Source organism: Cibotium barometz, chromosome 12 (genome assembly GCF_041138505.1).
Source record: "Cibotium barometz isolate CiBa-2024 chromosome 12, ASM4113850v1, whole genome shotgun sequence".
NCBI classification, from domain to species: domain Eukaryota; kingdom Viridiplantae; phylum Streptophyta; class Polypodiopsida; order Cyatheales; family Cibotiaceae; genus Cibotium; species Cibotium barometz.
In genome coordinates, this window is record NC_141057.1 from 2,941,336 (window position 1) to 2,958,055 (window position 16,720).

Consider the following 16,720-nt stretch of genomic DNA (forward strand, 5'->3'; position numbering starts at 1 on the left):
TAAGAAACTCATACCAAACTCCTGACAGGTGGATTTGCAATCCATCCGGGGGGCAAGATAAGTCTCTAGCTTAGGAAGAGATTGTAAAGGACCCGAAGCTAAGTGCTATCCTTGGCAGTGGCGCCAAAGTTGTTCACCTTAATGAGCATTCTCCTTACACATGAGAGAGGAATAAGGGAAGAGAAGATGCAAGGGTTGGTTTGGGAACATGCACTTAGCCAACCCTACGTGGGTTAACTCCTCCATGTGAAGCCACTAGGGGCTCACTTCACCACTAAGTGGAGATTTCCTTGAGCTAGGTAGAGAGCAATGAGAGAAGGAGCTATGGAAAGCTCAACTCCTATCTCAACACTCCCTAATGAAAACATAAATCCAATGGTAGACCTCCTATCTGAGATGCTACCTGCCCAATCTGCAAAACTATGTACCCATATAGCTCCAATGATACACCTGCTGCATAAAACAATGCATAATCAACAGTGGCCCTCAAATACCGAAGTGTGCATTGCACGATTATCCAAAATTAGACTAAATGGAAGAAGAGTATTTTTATAAAAATCAGATATTCTCATATGGAACCATTTCTTCCATTCACATCCAGTCACATCATTCCTACATCCATTCACATTCAGTCACTCCATTCACATTCAGTCACATTCACTCACATTCACTCACATTCACTCACATTCACTCACATCCATTCACATTCAGTCACATCCACTCACATCCATTCACATCCATTCACATCCATTCACATCATTCAGTCACATCCATTCACATTCAGTCACATCCATTCACATCATTCAGTCACATCCATTCACATCATTCCTACATCCATTCACATCATTTAGTCACATCCATTCACATTCAGTCACATCCATTCACATCATTCCTACATCCATTCACATTCATTCGCATCCATTCATATTCATTCGCATCATTTCTACGTCCATTCACATTCATTCTAAAATTTCTCAAAATAAAATATGCTCAATAATCTTCTTTTTGAATAAAAGATTCATGGGATTTACAAAATCAATTATACCCATATTTACTCTTTTAGTATAAACACTAATCCATTTATCTAAATGAATTATTTCCATAATTCTCATAAATTCAATGATTCTATAATATTTGTGCATAACATTCTTTATTTTTCTCACTATTGAATAATGCTCAAAACTCCACTTTTAGCATAAATTTTATTTATGCATGTACATATATAAAGATAAATATAACAAAAATTCATCTTTTCTCTATTTAAACAATTATGCATAAACACTATAAAAGTATTTTCCATAAATATAATAAAAACATTCTTTTAGCATTAAAAATATCTATGCCTAGAATATGATGGGAATTCCTCTTTTTGCTTTATTAAATTTATGCATAAAAATAAGATTTATCTTTTTTCTAGAAAATTTTGTCGCAACTTCTGAGAATGTTCAATTTTCTAACTTTAAACGAATATTCATTATTGAAATATGATAATAACTCCTCTTTTAAACTAAAATTTATTTATGCATATATAACATAATTATAAGCATAATTAGGATTAAATCTCTTGATTATTCTTAAATATCCATTCCTCATTTCCAAAAATGCTAGCATAACCCTCTTTCAACTTAAAATGAATTAATATGATTTTTCTTAATCATAAAAAAGCTTAAAGAAATTAATCATCATTTTTAACTAGATTAAAATCATAAAAATACCTAATCTTTTTCTCTAGCTTGTCAAGCATAGAGTTTTGTTTAAGATAATGAGTTTATCATTAAGAACCATCCTTCTAACAAGGATCTAACCATAAAGATTAATCTTTTCAAAAAGAGAGTTTTACTAATAAAAATACTATAATTAATCATAAAGATTAGTATTAAACCATTTAAACATTACGAATCATTAGAAAGCTTGATTTCAAGAAAAAACCATTTAATTAAAAACTTTCCAAGCATTAGAGGGGTTGGGAAGGAGATAACCATTAAGAAAGATAGAAAAACCATTGGATTAAGGCTTACCTTTGATTTTGGATTGATTTTTTAAAGAAAAAAGTGAAGCCCACAAAGAAAGCTCTGGCCACCAAGTTGGGGAGGGTAATCTCCAAGAGAGGATGGATAATTGTGAAGCTCCAAAGCTTCCAAAAGTAGAGGCAAAATAGAGGGGGGATGATAGAATTACACTAAAATGAAGATAATATTGGCATGTAATTACTCAAAGATGAAAATACAAAGGAATGAGGGTCTATTTATAGGTGAGGGAGGCCACTAACCAAGTCCAATTGGGTTCTAGAGGCTTCCAGCTTCAGTTTGACCCAATTTGGACAAGTTTTGGACCAGTTTGGCTCCCTTTTTGATCCAGTTTGCAAGAGGAGAGAGGAGAGATAAAAATATCTCAATTTTTGAATTAAAAATGCAAGGTAATGATGAAAAAAAGGCACCTCCTTCATGAGCCCTTACCCTCCTTACTGAGGTGTCAAAATTTGATTTTTTTACTAATAAACCTTAAGTTTTAACTAATAAACCCAGTACTTGGTCAACTCTTCATCTTATGTGAGCATTTACTCATTTTTGGGAGATTTTCTTTTATTCTTTGTATTTTTGTCATCTCAACACTTGGATTAATCCTATTGGCCCTTTGGAACCTCATTTGGACCTTAATAAAAAAAATTTAAAAATGTGCTTAGGCTAAGGTCTCCAACACACATATTCAGTTAATTTCTAATGCACATTGGAAAATTCTTTTTGAACTTCTATTTTAGGGGAATTCATCTTAGGTATTAGGAGAACTTTGTTTCCAAAAATATTTCAATTTTATATTACCTCTTTCTAGAATATTTTTTCTCTCTAGGCCAAAACAAGGGAAAACATTGTTTTCTTGTATTTAGAAATAGGGGATGATTACAGAAACTGAAGGGGAGGTTCTTACACCTTTACATCTCAAAAGCTGGAGGGAGGAATCTTACATCCTACCCCACTTTAAAAATGCGAGATGTCCTCATCTCGCAGCTAGAGGATAATCTCTTAGTTCTCTTTCTTCTTCTATTACTTCCAGCGCTACTACCTTGGAAGTAGATGGCTGGTTTGGGAATATCTCTCTTTGACTTTCCCTATTCTGAGACTGAGGTCTTGCATTACTTTGCATTGAAGCTGAGGGTTAGTTAGGGAATCTTCCTCTTGGGCTTTCCTAATTTTGACGGGAAGGACCTTGATTACTCTAGAAGGAAGGAGCTGGCATTTGGAATCTTGGTCCTTGACTTCCTTGTCCTAAAAACCTTGATCCAAAAGGAGTTGGGCAGTCCATACTACAATGATCGTATCCTTGACAGTTAAAGCATTTAACTTCTTTGTTCAAGGGTGGAACTTTTGAAGTTGAATTCCAGGGGATTGTGTTCCGTGACAAAGACTTTTCTTCCATTCTGGAACCTCCCATATCCTGATTTTGCCCTTGTTGTCTCTTAGGAGGTGGAAAGTTGGAATCACCTTCTGGAGGAGCTAGGAATCTTTTGAAAGATGATGGTGTTGGCTTTAGCGAGACCTTGACAACAAAGGCCTTGGTGAAATCCTTTGCCATCCGCACTGCTTCATCCATGGAAACTGGCTTGACATTCTTCACCAGGGTATCCAAGGGTTGGTTCATTCCCCGAATGAACCTAGCCATCAACTGTTCTTCATCTAGCAATGGCGAGTATTTGAGGAGGAGAGCGAACGCCTGGTCATATTCCTCCGTGGTTTGGCATCCCTGGGTTAGCTCCAGGAATTCATTCATCTTAGTTTCTAGGAAGCCGGGAGGACAGAATCTCTTCTTGAGGTAAGCTTTGAGATCATTCCACATTTGGGTGTTCCGATCCAAATGATTTGTCTCACAGTGGTTCCTCCATGCTACCCTGGCTGTTTCTACGATCTTCAACCTGGCGCAAGAGCCACCTTACTTTTTTCATTGTAACCAGTGACATCGAAGTATTCTTCCATAGCTTCTATCCACTTCTCTACTGTTTCTCCCAAGTGCTCCCCTTCACCTTTGAAAGGTCTAGGCTAAGATCTATGAAGAGCTTTGTGAACATCTGGGTCGAGCTCTTCCTCATCGCATCAGGGGCTAACATTTCTACCACGACGACCTTTATCCATGATCCTATAAATACGAAAATTCCCTGTTAAGTCCCTTTTTCCAACTTAACCAAAACGCTCAAGTGAAAGGGTCACTTCAAATCTAAAAGGAGTTAAACTTTAGATCTAATTGATTCTGGGGTTCCTTAAAGTTTGGTCAACCCTCTTAGAATCCTGGGATAAATATCCCTTCTACAAGAAGAAACATACAGAGCTCATTATCAGAAAATAGTTTATTCATATCCTTAACACAAAAATGGTCCATCAGACCAATAATTCCATCTGAACATTTCCCACAGAAATTTCAGTTATACAGGTTCTCAATTTGTCATTCCTCAATTGGGTCCACTGGGTCAAAGGTCAACTGCGAACAATCTATCAGCACGATCCACTAATCTCATAGTCATCTGCTGAAAGTCTTAATCATCTTCCAGGTTACTAACATCATCACTGGGATTCTCTCCATTCATCCTCCTCATGACTTTATTCAACTTATCTACTTTCAACCAGAATTCAAAAATCATCACCTTTTAATCAGAATCCAAATCAATTCATCAATTCTCAAGCAAAATTCTAAAATCATATCAACCAGCATCTGAAATCATCATCTAGGAAAGCATTTTTGCTTATAACTTCAAGGTCTTAGATTCACTCGTATATATTGTTAGTATAGAGCTGCAGTTATACTCACGATATATACAGGTGGTCACGGTCCTTAGTGTTATAAGGTAAATGTCATCATATCTAGGCCTCAAGCAAGTCGGGGATTCCACACAAATGTGGTACTTCCATTCAAAAACACAATTCCCAATTTATGAATTTTTATTCTGAATATCGATTCGAATGAGTTTTAACACGCAATTACAATCTTTTACTGGTAACTCATAAAATTTTGACATTTCTTGCTTCTTGTTTTATCAACTTTAGCCAATTCACTCTGATACCAGCTGAAAGATCCCTGCCCCCTCTGCACATCCAATTCTAGGGTGCTAGCACAACGGAAGTAGCAACTTCTTGCGCAGGGCAAAGCTTCCCACTCGGGGCCTCGCCCATGAATGTCCGGACAAGAGACTAATCCCTCGGTTCTTCCAAGACGACCAAACCCGGAAAAACTTCCCTCTCCTAGAAGGCATAGGAGATTCCTCCAGGAAAATTTATTCCTAGAAGGCATAGGAGATTCCTCCAAGAAAATTTATTCTAACGTAGTCAAGAGCCTTAATTACCCTTTTGCATTCCGACCGAACCCGCGAGTCACATGGCCGGATCAAGGGAGGAGCTTGCACTTGGATCATAGAGACCAACGATTTTTCCCTGTCCCAAGAGGCACAACCATTGATTCTTTTCCATAGAACAAGGATTATCCGTGATTTACTTCAACTATCGTTACTTGAACATAATTGAATTTTATTATTGGAATCCATCAATCTCGCCTAACCCCATCCAGTCCCATGGGTTAGCCAACTGCCCAACCACTGTATTGATAGGATCCATTATGAAAATTTGGTTATGTTTTGTCCCGGGTACCAGGAAAAAGAGTTCCCAGGCCCCCTAGCCGGCTCTCATGCAAAAATTAAATAGACAGACCACTTACACACCCAATATGAAATTGCCTTTTCTCTGATTCAGCTATTTCCAAAACAGATTTTTGCAATAAAACCACAATGTTTCTTTCCTAATCCTCAGTATTCCATTTCCAGATCCAATTTTCAACTTTTCCACTTTCCAACCCTAAGATCCAATTTCAGTCATTCCTTCATCAGTGTACCTATGGCATCATCGGCAAAACGAGAATGCTCACCACTTTGCTAACTCATCAGGGACCTTTTCAATAGTTCCTAGCCCATAGTACCTAGGAGTTTAATCACGTAAAAACCATATGGACTCTTAGTTGGGGATCAACAAAGATCAACCAACAAGATCCATGTAAAAGAGCCATGAACTCATCCGTTGAAGACCAGCAAGGTCAATCAACCAGATCCATGCCCATGTTCAGAAAATAGCTCCAACTCATTTTCTTCCCCACGCATGCATGGGTATCCTGGGCGAGACCCAGAGCCCAAGCATCGTATGGTCAGCACCCTCTAGGCTCCTTTGGAGGTCACCTAGCGCTTCACTCATAGGCCGCTTCCTTGGTCCCTCATCCACCATACCGGAAGCTTACCATTTTAATCGAACTGAGGCTGGTCAAGACCTCAGCCGAGACCTTGCCATGCGAGACGTCCTTCATTGACTCCGTCAGTTGTTGATGCAACCTTTTCACTTGGGTCCTCACGACCTTATTCGACAAGATAGTTAAAATGCTTCCCCATTATTCTTGACATAAAATAATCTTTAAAAATAGGTCTCAATTACAGTTTCCAACAAACTCCCATCTTTCCACATCATTCCACATCATTTCTCATCATTCCACATTCTTCTACATCAATTCACATCGCATCATTCCACATCCATTTACATCGTCCTACATTCATTCACATCCATTTACGTCATTCTACATCCATTCACATCATTCCTACATCCATTCACATCCATCCACATCATTCCTACATCCATTCACATCATTCCTACATCATATCACATCCATTCACATCATTCCTACATCCATTCACATCATTCCTACATCCATTCACATTCATTCGCATCATTCCTACATCCATTCACATTCATTCTCAAATTTCTCAAAATAAAATATGCTCAACATTCTTCTTTTTGAATAAAAGATTCATGGGATTTACAAAATCAATTATACCCATATTTACTCTTTTAGTATAAACACTAATCCCATTTATCTAAATGAATTATTTTCATAATTCTCATAAATTGAATGATTTTATAATATTTATGCATAACCTTCTTTATTTTTCTGACTATTGAATAATGCTCAAAACTCCACTTTTAGCATAAAATTTATTTATGCATGTACATATATATAAAGATAAATATAACAAAAATTCCTCTTTTCTCTATTTAAACAATTATGCATAAATACTATAAAAGTATTTTCCATAAATATGACAAAAATCATTCTTTTAGCATAAAAATATATATGCCTAGAATATGATGGGAATTCCTCTTTTTGCTTTATTAAATTTATGCATAAAAATAAGATTTATCTTTTTTCTGGAAAATTTTGCTATAGCTTCACTGCAACTTCTCAGAATGTTCAATTTTCTAGCTTTAGACGAATATTCATAATTGAAATATGATAAGAATTCCTCTTTTAAACCAAAATTTATTTATGCATACATAACATAATTATAAGCATAGTTACGATTAAATCTCTTGATTATTCTTAAATATCCATTCCTCATTTCCAAAAATGCTAGCATAACCCTCTTTCAACTTAAAATGAATTAATATGATTTTTCTTAATCATAAACAAGCTTAAAGAAATTAATCATCATTTTTAACTAGATTAAAAATCATAAAAATACCTAATCTTTTTCTCTAGCTTCTCAAGCCAGAGTTTTGTTTAAGATAATGAGTTTATCATTAAGAACCATCCTTCTAACAAGGATCTAACCATAAAGATGATTAATCTTTCTAAAAATAGAGTTTTACTAATAAAAATATTATAATTAAGCATAAAGATTAGTATTAAACCATTTAAACATTATGAATCATTAGAAAGCTTGATTTCAAGAAAAAACCATTGAATTGAAAACTTCCCAAGCATTAGAGGGGTTGGGAAGGAGATCACCATTGAGAAAGATAGAAAACCCATTGGATTAAGGCTTACCTTTGATTTTGGCTTGATTCTTTAAAGAAAGAGGTGAAGCCCACAAAGCAAGCTTTGGCCACCAAGTTGGGGGGGTAATCTCCAAGAGAGGATGGAGAATTGTGAAGCTCCAAAGCTTCCAAAAGTAGAGGCAAAATAGAGGGATAATATAATTACACTAAAATGAAGATAATACTGGCATGTAATTACTCAAAGATGAAAATACAAAGGAATGAGGGTCTATTTATAGGTGAGGGAGGCCACTAACCAAGTCCAACTGGGTTCTAGAGGCTTCTAGCTTCAGTTTGATCCAATTTGGACAAGTTTTGGACCAGTTTGGCTCCCTTTTTTTAATCCAGTTTGCAGGAGGAGAGAGGAGAGATAAAAATATCTCAATTTTTGAATTAAAAATATAAGGTAATGATGAAAAAAAGGCACCTCCTTCATGAGCCCTTACCCTCCTTAGTGAGGTGTCAAAATTTAATTTTTTTACTAATAAACCTTAAGTTTTAACTAATAAACCTAGTACTTGGTCAACTCTTCATCTTATGTAAGCATTTACTCATTTTTGGGAGATTTTCTTTTATTCTTTGTATTTTTGTCATCTCAACACTTGGATTAATCCTATTGGCCCTTTGGAACCTTATTTGGACCTTAATCAAAAATTTCTAAAAATGTGGACCCTTAGGCTAAGGTCTCCAATACACATATTCAGTTAATTTCTAATGCACATTGGAAAATTCTTTTTGAACTTTTGTTTCAGGGGAATTCATCTTAGATATTAGGAAAATATCTCAATTTCGTATTACCTCTTTCTAGAACATTTTCTCTCTCTAGGCTAAAAACTCAAAGATGGTGAGTGGTACCCTATGAAGGCTCTCCCTAGGGCGTACATCATCAATGTAGCATACATAGTGGAGGTAACGCTCGTACAAACTTGTAATGCAAAATCTACTCTGCTTGTGGAGTCGCCAACATAGACTGAGTATACACGATGCATGCTAGTTGTGTTGCAGGCTATGGAGCAATGGCATTTACAAGAGCATTCAGTAGAGGGCTGTGGTGAACACCAGTAGGCAGGAGATGTGTATCCATCGTTGCTTTTTATGACTTGCACTGGTAGGCTATTGTAAAGACGGCTCCGTAGCTTATCACACCCGATCGCCCAGCCTGTGAGACCCCTGCCCTCTCTGCACATCGAACTCTTGAGTGCTAGTAGTGGAAGTAGCAACCTCTTGCGCAGGGCAGAGCTTCCCACTCGGGACCTCGCCCACGAATGTCCGGGCAAGGGACTAGTCCGCCGCCGGAAAAACTTTCCTCGCCACCCAGAAAGCACAAGCGATTCCTCCAAGAAAATCTTCTAACAAAAATTTATCTAATCTGGTCAAGAGCCTTAACTATCCTTTGTATTTAGGCAGAACCCGCCCAGTCACACGGCCGAATCAAGGAAGGGACTTGCACTTGGTTCATAGAGATCATCGCTTTTTTCCCCTGAAGTGAGGCACATGTGTTGATTCTTTTCCATAGAACAAGAATTTCCCTGTGACTTACTTTAACTATCGCAACTTGAACATAACTGAAATTTATAGTAGGAATCCACCGATCCAACAACCGGCCTATGGGTTAGCCAACCGCCCAACTAATGTATTGGTGGGATCCCTCTTTATAAAATTTTAGTTGTGTTTTGTCCTGGTGGGTACCAGGGAAAAGAGTTCCCAGGCTACCTAGCCGACACTCATACAAAAATATAAAATAGACACACCACTTACGCACCCAATATGAAATTGCCTTCTTTCATATTCAACTATCTTCAAGACAAAATTGCCTTTTTTCATATTCAACTATCTTCAAGACAAAATTGGAATAAAACCACAGTGTTTCCATCATAATCCTCAATATTCTGGTTCCATTGTTTTTACAAACAAGTGTCATCCGGACTCTCCATTGAAGACCAGCTAGTCAACCACAACGAGATCCAATTCCATAGTTTCCAATTCACTTAAATAATTTCTCGCCAATCCATGAAGATCTCCCTCGACATACGCATGGGTGTCCTAGAAGCCGCCGCGAGCCCATGCATCGCCTGGTTAGAACCCTCTAGGATCCTCCTTAGGTGTCCTAGCACTTCACTCAGGGACCGCTTCGTCGGCCCTCGTCCATCGTACCGAAAGCGCACCATTTTTAACCGTACACTGAGGCTGGTCAAAACCTTGGCAGGCTTTGCCGCCGCGAGAGATGTCCTTCGATGACTCTCCACCGGCTATTGCAACATAAACTCGCCTTAGATTAACAATAAACCAAATGCTTCCTCCAGCATTCTGGCGTAAGACAGTCCTTTACAAAAACAGAGTTTCTATGCAAGTAGGATTTTTCCATTGAGTTTACTTTCATCTCACGAAAACCATTTCATGAGAAAACATCTCTAGTACTGTTTCCATATAAGACCCTTAATTCAATACCCAGACTTGCTTAATGGAAATCACAAATCTCGTATCTCGGGTGATCCATCCATCAATTACAAATTAAAATGAATTTCTAACTTATTTCTAGACGATTTCAGGTCTTAAAAGGAAAGTTCTCTAAATCAAACAATACTGAAGAATGGGAGTGGTCACAAGTCTCGGCTTAATTTACGATTCAAGAGATGGGCAGGCATCTTACTGACCCACCTTTCTCAAATGGTCATGGTCTAGCACAGAATTACTTGAATTGATTCCTAGATTTATTTCCTAAAGATATTTCTCCATTTATCTCATAAAATAACTGTGATTTTTAATCGTAAGGATAAACAATAATATAAAAATTCATTCTACTTTGGATATAATAGAACTATAAATAATTCTACTCGTGAATAATGGAATTTAACAAGGATATTTATTTTTCTAAATGATCCTTTAATAAATATGCATACATCATTTTATTAAAATATTCACATAGAAATATTCTTAAATATTCTCTTCTCAATTTGAACCTAGGCATCAACATGCCATAATTATCTACATAGAAATATGATGAAACATTCTCTTTTTGATACCAAAATTAATTATGCATATTCCTATTTAAAAATACGATGAAAATTCCTCTTTTGATAAACAAAAGTATTCATGTATATACTTACCATGAATATACCTATTTAAAATATAACAAAAGTTCCTCTTTTTAACATTTATGCATACATACTATAAATGTATATTCAAAAATGGAACAAAAATCCCTCTTTTAATATTTAAAATGTTTATGCATAGAATATCGTGAAAATTTCTCTTTTTGCATTATTAAATTTATGCATAAACATAATTACATAAAAATATGGTGGGACTTCCTCTTTTAATATGAAAATTCTTCATGCATAATCCTAGGCATAAATATAAGCATAATTGCATCATGCATCTTGTTTATTAAGAAAAAATATTCAAATATCACTTCCATATGAAAATAAATATATGAATGTTATCCTAAGCTCTCTTTCATTATAAAATGAATAAATATGAAATTTCTTATCATAAAAACAAGCTTAAATGAATTAACCTCATTCTAAGTAGATTAAAAATCATAAAAATGTTTAATCTCCATCTCTAGCTTGTCAGGCTTAGAGTTTTGGGTAAGAAAATGAGATTAGAATTAAGGACGATCCTTCCAAGAATGATTTAACCATAAAAGTGAGTATTCTTTCAAAAAGAGAGATTACAAATTAAAAATAATACATTTAAGCATAAGAGATTAACATTAATTCATTTAAACAACATAAATCGATAAGGGCATGGTTTTAAGAAGAACCATGATTTAGAATGCTTCCCAAGCATGTAGAGAGGTTGGGAAGAAGATTACCATCCAAGAAGAGAGTAAAACATCATTGTTTTAGGCTTACCCTTGGTTTTGGCTTGATTCTTTAAGGAGATGTGTAGCCCTCAAAGAAGAGGCTTGGCCACCAAGTAGAAGAGGGTAATCTCCAAGAGAAGAAGAGGATTAGTGAAGCACCAAGCTTCACAATGGAGAGGCAAGGTAGAGCGATAATGGACTTACACTAAAATGAAAATTACACTAGCATGTAAATACATTGAGATGAAAATACAAAGGAATGGGGTTCTATTTATAGGTGAGGGAGGCCACCAACCAAGTCCAATTGGGATCTAGAGTCTTCTAGCTTCAGTTTGATCCAATTTGGACAAGTTTTGGACAAGTTAGGCCCACTTTTTTGATCCAGGTTGAAAGAGGTGAGAGGAGAGATGAATTATCTCATTTTTTGAATTAAAAATTGGGAAAATGATGAGGATTCTAGGCGCCTCCTTCATGAGCTCCACTCACCCTCCTAAGGTGTCAAAATTCTCATTTTTATACTATTAAGTACCAATACTAGTCAACTCTTCATCTTATGTGAGAATTTACTCATTTTTGGTGGATTTTCTTTTATTCTTGCATTTTTCTTATTCAAAAACTTGGATTAACCCCATTGGCCCATTAGAACACTCTTTGGACCTTAATCCATAATTTTCTGAAAATGGGTACCCTTAGGCTAAGGTGTCCAATATGCACATATTCAATTAATTTCTAATGCATGTTGGAAAACTCTTTTTAAACTTCTGTTTCAGGGGAATTCATCTTAAATTTAAAGGATAACTTTGTATCCAAAAATATCTCAAAATTGTATTTTCTCTCTCTAGGCCAAAACAAAGGAAGACAATGTTTTCTTGTATTCTAAAAAAGGGGATGATCACAGGGGACTGAGAGGAGAACTTGTACATTTTTGGGGGCTTAGGAGGAACCTTACAAGGCCCTCTCTTCTATCCGCTTCTGTGAAGCTCGCCATTGAAACAAACAAAATTGGAGAGAAGGTTGTGAATTGATCCGCACGCGTTCCAACAGCAACACTCCCTTCTCTAACCTTAGAGGTGCGCAGCTATTTCTTTCTTAATACATATTATTACCATCTTGCATATGTGCCAAGTTTTTACGCGAATCAGCCAACTTGTATTAATGCTTGTGTCAAAGTAGTGGCCTTGATAAACAAGCGGGGGCTGGGTGGGGGTTCAGGAAGTTACTTGTACACACCACCAACGGTTATAGCTCTACATTAATCAACGATCGTGAAACAATATCATACAAGACTCGTCGCATCATCGGCTGACAAAGGTATTCTTATTTTTCTCTCTTTTATATTCGAACAAAGGCTAATGGCCACTTTCAACCAGCACGGAAGGTGTATCTTTGGTCCACTTTCGATACTACCGAGTGTTATTTGGGAAACGGGGGAAGGGCACGTTCCCTTATGTTTATAAAATTTTGGAGAGGACTGTGCCAACTCCCCGCCATACTTTATGTATGGTTTTTTTTTCCACTCGCACAAACAAGCACAAAATTCGTATGACTTGAACAACGATGTGTAACTCACATTCAGATGTGCTAACCAATTTGTGATTATCTTTTTTGCAAGGTACTTCAAGATCTCCATCGTTCATAAGCGTAGGTGTGCAGTTCATCGATAGCGGATGTGCCTCTAGTACCCTTTCCAAGTATGTTTATAAATTCATGTTCATTCGATCACTTGAAGATATGTTTACAGATTCATGTTCGTTCAATCACTTCATGTTTGTTCAAGCACACTCGTGCACTTGTACAGGCAGATAAGGCTACCCAAGCATTCTAGTTTTTAATAGTTTATATAATCCTAGGCTCAAGCTTCAAACACTATTAAAAATTATTTATTATATATGATATAATATAAGTATATAATATTATATTTTATATAATATAATATAATATATAATATAATATAAGTATATGATATAAGATAATGGTAATATGTAAAGGGGGTTAAACTATATAAATACACACACACACATTTAAGGATATGTTTTCTCATAGGTAATATGCTGATACAAGCCTGTCAGCTTAGCAAGCCGTAATGGTGGATATAAGAGAGCTGTAATGCTAGAACTTTGATTAAAAAATTAGGTAATATGTTTTCTCATAGGTAATATGCTGATACAAGCCTGTCAGCTTAGCAAGCCGTAATGGTGGATATAAGAGAGCTGTAATGCTAGAACTTTGATTAAAAAATTAGCATAAGCTAAGATATAACCTCTGGGTGGTGTATCCACTCATTTTGGATACTAATATAATCTTCCTTTGCATTAATAAGGATATGTTTTCTCATGTGTCCTTAATTAAAAGACTGTAAATTAGGGAAACCTTTTCCTAACGTCACATTTCTCCCCTTGCCTTTAAAATAAAGAAACCCAAAAAATTTTGGTTTACATAAAGGCGTTTTTTTAAAATTATCAATCAATTTATTATAGTTGTAGATTCAGTCAAATTATCGTAGCTATATTAATTACAATAATCAATACAACCTTGTACATGCCTCTTCTTCCCTCCCTCTAGTGGTAGAAATGAGCCCTTAAGGCCTTTTATCGCGAATTGTGAGACCTTCTCTATATTATCTTAAGAAAGAGTTTCACAAAGCTGCCACATGGCAAGAATTTTGGAGGTTCGGGAAGAAAAGGAGGAGGTTTGGGTAGAATTTGATTTTGGAAGCCTCAAAAGACATGGGTTCCCAACTAGTAAATATAAAGGACATGGGTGAATACAATACATGCAAATAGAAAGGGCAAAGAGGATCATCATTTCTTTGACTTTTTCAAGCATTAATCATGATATACTAAAATAAAACCTTAAAAAACACTCTAATTCTAGAAAAACTTAAAGAATATATCGAATGGAAATGCAAAACAACATTTTTGGTGCCCAAAAACAGGCGGTTTTTTTTTATAGCACTGCCAAGTCATGACCTTAGGCCCTTGGCCCCGAGCTGCCTAGGGGATAGGATCATAGGACTCAGGAGGTTTTCGTAAGCTTATGACCCACGAGTCACGGTGAGTCGACGAAGGTAGCGAGCCGCGGCCCCCACTTACGTGTCCCAATCAGGCTGCGTGCCCGGTGTAGACTGTAGTACGAGGCGCGGCCACCAAAAAAGTGAATGGTGGTTGTCTGCGGGCCCGCAGCATGGACAATGCGTCACGTGTGAGCTTCAATCGTGGGGGTGACGGAAGGCCACGCTAGCGAGCGCCACTTGCATGGTGGGCCCGGGCCTAATCGGCAACCGCCTGTCTAATTTTTCACCCCGTCGCTGTCTGGACTAGCACACCCTGGCGCCATCTGAACACAATAATTCCCCAGTACATTTTTGCCCAACCTTTTGACCGGTCTCCCCGGTTAATGCAAGTGTGTTGTAACTTACCTTCAAGGCATTTTATTGTAGCCGTCTAAGGTTGTGACTTCATAACCTAAAGAGGCTTCTAACTTCTAAGGTTGTGCTGATAAGAGGCTTGCCTAGTGTTGGGGTATCACATTTCTAGGGAGCAATCTTGCTTCTTGTTAGAAGATGAAAGATGGGAGTTTTTATGTAAAATTTTGGATGAGGTGGAGAAAGAGTAGTAAGTGATATTATGGTTTTGGTTGTATGACAGCTTTTGAACAGTTAATATAAATAATTATTATTGATCCCCCCAAAAAAAGATACATACCATTGATTCTTCGAATCTCCCAAAATAAGAATAAAATCTAAAGTTACACGTGTGCCCTCCTCTTGCATGCATTATGAAAGCCAAGGCTTTGGGAGGCATGGAGAAATGATTGAGCTTCATGAGGCATGGAGAACTAATCATCAATCCTTTCTTTTTAAAGTGAGGGATCGAATGTGTGTGTGTGTGTGTGTGTGTGTGTGTGTGTGTGTGTGTGTGTGTGTGTGAGTGAGAGAGAGAGAGAGAGAGAGAGAGAGAGAGAGAGAGAGAGATTTGGGAGTAAGGATTATGATGAGCTCACAACAAGTAGGAGCGCGTTGGATTGTTGGCAATTGGTGCTAAACAAAGGGGAAAGGCTTTTATTGGTGTTGCATACCAAGGCTTTTATTGGTGTTGCATACCAAGGTTGGGGGAGGAACATGCACACCAGTTCGGGAGGCAAGGGTTGCATCGGTGGGCTACAATACCTGATGAAAGGGGAGGAGGAGGGGTGGTGGAAACATTAGCGGGGTGTGCAATGTGCTCAAAGGGGGTAGCTACGTTGTTAGCATAAGGTGATACGCATTGAATTGTAATATTAAAACCTTACTCTAATTCGTACTCAATTAATTAAAGCAACGTATGTAGCTGGGTGTGGAAAAAAAAAGTTGTAGATTTTTTTTTTCCTTCTAAAGGCCTACCCTTCACTTGTTATCTTGATGAAATACATCTAAACAATTCTCATGTGAATTGTAGGTCACATGTTTATGAGCACTACCAAGTTAACACATTTTTACGGTAAGCACTAAACTTTCATTGAATTTTTTATTAATATATATTTTTGATAACACAAAAAGGGTAAGTTGCTTATCTACAAAGTGACCAAGTTTTGCTCCAATTGAAGATTCCCACCAAGCGCACTAAGTGGTCCTCACAAAGATATCATGATCATGCCACCTAGAAAGAAATAGGCCATAGGCATGCAAATGCACAGTTTCTAGGCTATTGATCCCTTCATTAGTGATGCTCAATCATAAACAACAAGCTTCATCATAAGGCCACCTTACAGTAGACGATGCATTTTTCAAAGTTTGGTATAGAGAAAAAATGCATATTTCAACATCATGAATCATTATTATCACACGCAAACTTTAGAAAGGGACGCGTACTTGACTTTATTGTATACAACTCATTATCTTTTTGACACGTCTTTCTTGTTAAAAGAATAAAGAAAATTTCAACCCTCTTTTTAGCCATGCAAGTTCTCATAATTAGCTTATAATGATTTGCTCCTTTCATATTATGTTATACACATTGAAGAAAGTGAAGGAATAACTCTAAAATTGCGCACAGAGAGAGAGAGAGAGAGAGAGAGAGAGAGAGAGAGAGAGAGAGAGAGA